The sequence below is a fragment of the Psammomys obesus genome, unplaced genomic scaffold (assembly GCF_907164565.1).
Source record: "Psammomys obesus unplaced genomic scaffold, mPsaObe1.curated_primary_1811, whole genome shotgun sequence".
NCBI classification, from domain to species: domain Eukaryota; kingdom Metazoa; phylum Chordata; class Mammalia; order Rodentia; family Muridae; genus Psammomys; species Psammomys obesus.
This window is the reverse complement of record NW_026596962.1, coordinates 2224597-2230571: the sequence shown is the minus strand read 5'-3', so window position 1 is coordinate 2230571 and position 5975 is coordinate 2224597.

Sequence of the window (5975 nt, the reverse complement as noted above, 5' to 3'; positions counted from 1 at the left end):
TGCTTTGGCAGAGGCCCGGTGGTAGCTGCTCCCTGGCCTCACACCAGTTTCTTGCCATGGTGGGAATTCGTCAGTCTAGACAAGGACTCTTGTGGCAGTGGCTTCAGTGGCTCCTGGCAGCGCGCAGCGAGCGTGCAGCGAGCATGCAGCACGCAGTCCACCACTTGTTGATGAGACCCACATGCTTCCCTGCTGCTGCCCGCTGGGGTAGACTTGCTCGGCCACGGGGACACTGCTGGTGCAGCTGGTTGGGGTCAGCATGAACTGGCTTCTGGGGATTTTCTGGCTTCAGTGCTTGCGCTGTCGGAAGCTCAAGCAGGAAGACCTGGGCTTGACCCTGCAGACCCATGAGAGAGCTGGGGCAGCAGCCTTTTGCAGCCTTCACAGCAAGGAGGCGGGTGTCAAGGTGGCGTGTAACGGCCAGTGTGGCCGAGGCAGGAAGCTGCAGGTTCAGTGTGAGACCGTGTCTCGGGATGAGGCCGAGAGCAATCAGAGCAGACAGCCAATATCAGTCTCTGTATGCACATGTGCACATACGAACACACACATGAACACGTACACAGACATGTACACACACATGAACACACACACATCTACCCTTGTAGGTAGATGGCATGTGAGTAGAGCTGTTTGCACAGGAAAGGCCCTCTGCTGTCTCCGGTTCCCTGTAGGGAGGCTGCCCAGTCGGGCTCCGTCCTTCCTGTTCCTTTACTAGTGTTTGTGAGGTGTGTCCTTGGAACGGCCCCACTGTGTAGACAGAGCAGAGCTGAGTGTGCTCTGCAAGGCTGGGGCCATCTTTTCTCATAGCGGCCAGTGTGCACCGCAGACCAGCTGGTCACAGCCAGCAGAGCCGAGGCTGGGCCTGGTGGCAGCTCGTGGATGGTGGTGGTGGCAGACAGTGTCGGCTCGTGGAGGCCAGTGGCAGCTCGTGGAAGACCTGGCACCTCATGGCAGCCAGTGGCGGCTCGTGGCAGAGGGTGGCACCTCATGGCAGCCAGTGGCAGCTCGTGGCAGAGGGTGGCGCCCTCCCTGCATGCCTCTCCTCCTTGGCCCCTTCCTCCCATCTTCCTGTCTTGCTTTTGCCCTTCTTCTCCCGCCTCTTCCTGAAGTTTTCCATGGTAGAGCACTTCCCATACAGTTTCCTCAGTGTTGGAAGTTACTCTGTAGCGTTCGTGTTCTTTAGAGAACACTTGCTCCAGAATCTAATAAATACGGTTCTGGGGACGCGCTGGCACAGGCTGGCATAGGCTGGCAGAGGTGGGCACGGGCGGGCTGGGAATGCTAACTGGCTGGCCCAGACTTTGCACAGCTTTGCGGAAGGGCTTCCCCCTAGCAGGCTGCAAATGCTTTGTGCACGAGATGGCCTCTGGGTGTGTTTTTACGCTAGCTGGTTGGTTACCGTGGTTCATGTTCTGTTAGCCTCTCTGTTAAGTATGGCAGTCACCCACATACGTGTGCCTAGAAACTTAGTTCAGGGGATCTGTAAAAGCATTTTTCCTCCTCGCATTTGCTGTTGATAAAGCACTCCAGGGAGAAATTGTTTCTGTGATATTTTAGATGGTTCTTACAGTAAACTCTGGATATGGCGGTACGCTGCACCGTTTCTTCGTTCCTGTCTCAGCAGACCCGGGCACCGGAAGGTTTCTCTCTGTTGAGAGACTGCTTTAACTGAGTAATAATTATCAGTTTTTTTCATTTTTTCCATAATAAAAGCACAGGCCCCAGGGCCTGGGATTTCTGGGCTTGTGAAGAGGGGTGCCTTGAGGCTGCTGGGAGGTGTTTTACACACATGATCTCGTGTACAAAAAAGTGAGGTTTTAATCAGCACAGCCTTCCTGAGCGTAAATCAAACTGCCTTAAATCCTCCTCGAACAGGCTGGGATGTAAATAAGAAATAAATATCGACATTAAACATAGAAGTCTCTTGGCTCCTTGGCATCCGGCCCTGGGTCTCTGATTCTCATTATCACCTTTCTGGAACCTTCTAAGGGTTCCCAGTCTGTGTCCTGGGAAGAGCACTGGAACAGAGAGGGTCACGTGCAACTGTAGAGGTTCGACCCCTCAGCCGAATGGAGATCCTGTGGCTGGTACTGATCTAGCCCGCAGGGGACGTCCATTTGCCCCCTTCCTCCACTGCCGGCTCATTCAGTGGCGTATTTGTTCAATAAATACTTATTTTGAGCACTTAAAATACTTATTATTGTTCCCAGACAGTTCTGGGGAAAGAAAAATCCTGAAGAGGGTCCTCCAGATAATGACTCTCCCAGGACGGCAGGAGCACGTCCAAGACTGAAGTGGTTATCAATATTAACTTTGTATCAGATATTTTATTATGCATCCCTTGGATGTAAAAATCTCATTGAGTAATGAGATAAATGTTATCAGGATTGAATGTGGGAAACAGAAAAAAAAATCCATTTTCCGATTTATCTCACCTGCCTCCTTCTCTTTCCTCCACATAACTCAGCAGCTCACCACGCCTTGCCTGTGCCCACTGCTGGCACTGGGGACGCCCTGCTCAATCCACCATCTGCTGGGTACCAGCACCTCCTCAGTCAGCTCCTCCCCCCCCCCCCAGTGCGGAACAGAGCTGTGATTTGGAGGAGGGCTCTCCCAAGCCGTCTTCAGGCCTAGCAACCATATCCAAATCTGGTCAGGGGTCATGGTCGCCTGAGGTGTGCTGTGCTGCACTGCTGGTGTGCGAGGGTGCAGGTGGGCACCCGGCCCTTCGCTGACCAGAGCGTGCACGCGGCACCCAGCCCTTCGCTGACCAGAGCGTGGGGCCCTCTGCCCATGGGAGGGTGGTCTGGGCAAAGCTGACCCCCTCGCTGCCATCACGTCCTTAGTGCTCCTCTGGGTCCTGTTCTTACCTCTGTGTGTGTGCTGAGGTTTACAGAGTTGGAGGTTCCTTTGGAGGAGGATCAATACGAGGCCTGAAGGGTCTGGTTCTTCTGAATCGTGTGCAGCTCTGAAGGTCCCCGGGTTGGAGCTGTGTGTGTCTCGGCGTTGCTTTGACTCGCTGTGGCGTGGAGAATGCTGTGGGCGTGGAAGCTCCCTGGTCTCCTCAGTGAAGCAGTGGACATTGGGTGATGGGTCCACAGGATCTGCTCTCAGTTGTTCTATGCCGCCCTGGTTCCTACACCTCTTCAGTAACTCCCTTTCACGCCCACGGGTGGGATAAGGGCAAAATGGTACTCCTCGTGTACTATCTCGTGAGTGTGTGTAAATGCACAAGCGCGCACACACCCCGTCAGTTGTATCTGCTCCCCGACCCCGTGAATCAGTGTTACACCGCAGGAGAAACTAGGCACCCATTACACTTTACTCTCTTAACCCGGTGCGGCCACGGTCAGCTTCTGCAGCGGGAAGGCAGCTGCCACTCTCCGGGGTAGGCAGGATTCGGCGGTTGTGAGGCGGCGTGGTGCCGTGGACTGAGTGGCTCTGGACAGCACAGAAGTGCCTGTGCGTGGATGTTGGTGGAGCTGGTGTGGGTTGTGTCTGGCTGCTGGCAGGGTGTGCTGGGAGCTGGCTACCGGGACAGGCAATCACAGTGTCCGAGGAGGACAGTCTAGGGATGGTGTTTGTTTTGTTCCCGTGCATGCGTAGTGTGCGCTTAGGGTGAGATCAGCTGTTTGCCAGGGCAGGGGCCTGTACCGTCTCTGGAGTCCCTCGGTAGATGCTGAGTGAATGGCATCCCAGGCTTCCCTGTGCGGGATGAGGGTCAGATGCCTGCGTTTTCACCACGGTCACGGCTGGGCAAGGACCCTGAAATTTTCTGAAGGGGCCCTCTTAGAAAAGCACAGGATTATGTACATTGTGTATAAGGGTGACTCATGTGGGAAAGAAAGCTAGAACAAGCAACACGTCTGAAAAGCCCAAAACACGGCAAATACAGGAAAAGAACGTAGCATTATTAATTAGCTGTCTGCACAGGGTTTTTCCCGTATGTTTTGACTACAGAGAAAGGTAGTCGGGCCTACTAGCAAAGGTCATAGGGACGGTCCAAATCGCAGGGTTCATATGTGCTCAGCCCCACCTCCTCTTAGCTGTACCTGTCATGCCAGGGACCTGTACGTGGCATGGAAAGCAAGGGGGGGGGGCAGCCATGGACACCAGGCCTGAAGGTCTTCCAGAAGGAGGATCTGAGGCTTTCTGCTAACGTAGGATGTCCGTCTTTGTCTGAATCCTCTCCATCAAGATAGTTGTCTTAATTTTATGTATGGTTGACTGTATCTTTGTCTTCTTTTCTTTAAAAAAATTATTTTAGGCAGGCTGTTTCCTCATAGCCGGACTGGTCTGTGACTTGCCGTGTAGCCCAGGCTGCCTTCGAAGTGAAGCTGCCGTCCGCTGCGGCCGTAGGCGTGGCTGCCATGCCCAGCAGCGGCCAACAGTTCTGCCTGAAGTATTTTTAATTCAAACTTAAAGGAAGGCTTGAAGCTAAGCTCCTTTGGCACGCCTGCGAGACACACTCATATGTGTGCATGTGTCTATCCGTGTGTGTGGGGTGGATGTGTGCATGTGTCTATTCGTGTGTGTGTGTGGGGGTGGATGTGTGCATGTGTCTATTCGTGTGTGTGTGGGGGTGGATGTGTGCATGTGTCTATCCGTGTGTGTGGGGGTGAATGTGTGCATGTGTCTATCCGTGTGTGGGGGGGGTGGATGTGTGCATGTGTCTATTCGTGTGTGGGGGTGGAGCCTTTCGTGACTCTTCTGGTGATAGACTGACTTTGGAAAGATGTTGAGACCTCAATCACGCATTCGCTTTGATTTCCAAAATCCAAATTTCTTTTAAACTATTAGTTATAAAACAAGTTCTGATTCTCTTGAACACAGCCCTGGGTGAGAATAAGCTCCCAGTCCTTTAAAAAAAATATATTTTAAGTTTCTGATTTCCTCCATAGGATATACATATGTCTGCTAGAAGGAATAGAGTCAGAGCACGCACCCAGCATGCTTCCCATCTTGAGAAAGCCCCATATTTCTTGACAGTTCTCCATCTGTGGCAGAGCCATTTGTTTCCCTGGTTTTCTTTGTCATCTGTTATGAATATGGGAAAAATAGGATTAAAGTGTTTAACACCGCTTTCCTTGGGCCCAGTGGTAGAATTTATCCTTCAAAGATAAATTGTGAACTTTTGACCTTAGGAAATAAAAATATCCTTGGAGAGTCTAACATTAAAAAAAAAAAAAAAAAAAAAAAAGAAAGAAAGAAAGAAAGTAAATTGTGGTTTTACCAAGCAAAGCTAAACCCGTTTTACTGTAGTCTGTAGTATGGAATTTCATGTTCAAAGACTGCCGCCTCCACTCCTCTCTTATGTGTGGTTTAGGCATGTCAGTCTCTCCTTGGAAATAATGTTCATGAAGTTTCAAGGACAGTGAGATAGTGTTTGAGAAGAAATTGCTACATGCACAGTCATACACACACACACACACACACACACACACACACACACACACACACACATATTCACACATTGATGTCCTCCCTTCTGCCCTCTTTCTTCCCTCCCCCTCTCTCTCCCTCTTCCCTCCTCCCCTCCCTCCAGCCAAGTCTGGAGTTTTTGTGAGATACTTTGAAGTGATGCATAGAACTCTACTGTCAGAATTCCTGGGAAACGTCATGGTCTGCAACGTGACTAAGCTGCCTGCATGTTTAAAGGCCCTGGTCACTTAGGTGCCGTGTCCCTCAATGCCCCATTCTTGGTTGCCACCTCAGCTCTCTTTTTGTAATAGCAGTGCCATTTCCTGTTCCATCCCTGCCCGCTCTCACCTTGTGGGTCTGCCAGCTCCACAGATCCTGGGGTACAGTGAGGGTGTCTGGCTCATGATGCCTGCCTTTCTGATGAGCACTCCATGGCTCATTTGGTCCCCGTGACCCCTGAAGGTGGCGGTGAGTGCTGCAGTCTGTTTGCATATGGAAGCCTCTTGTGTGGGTAGCACACCTATTCCTCTCCCGTGAGATCCCGTAAAAGAGTG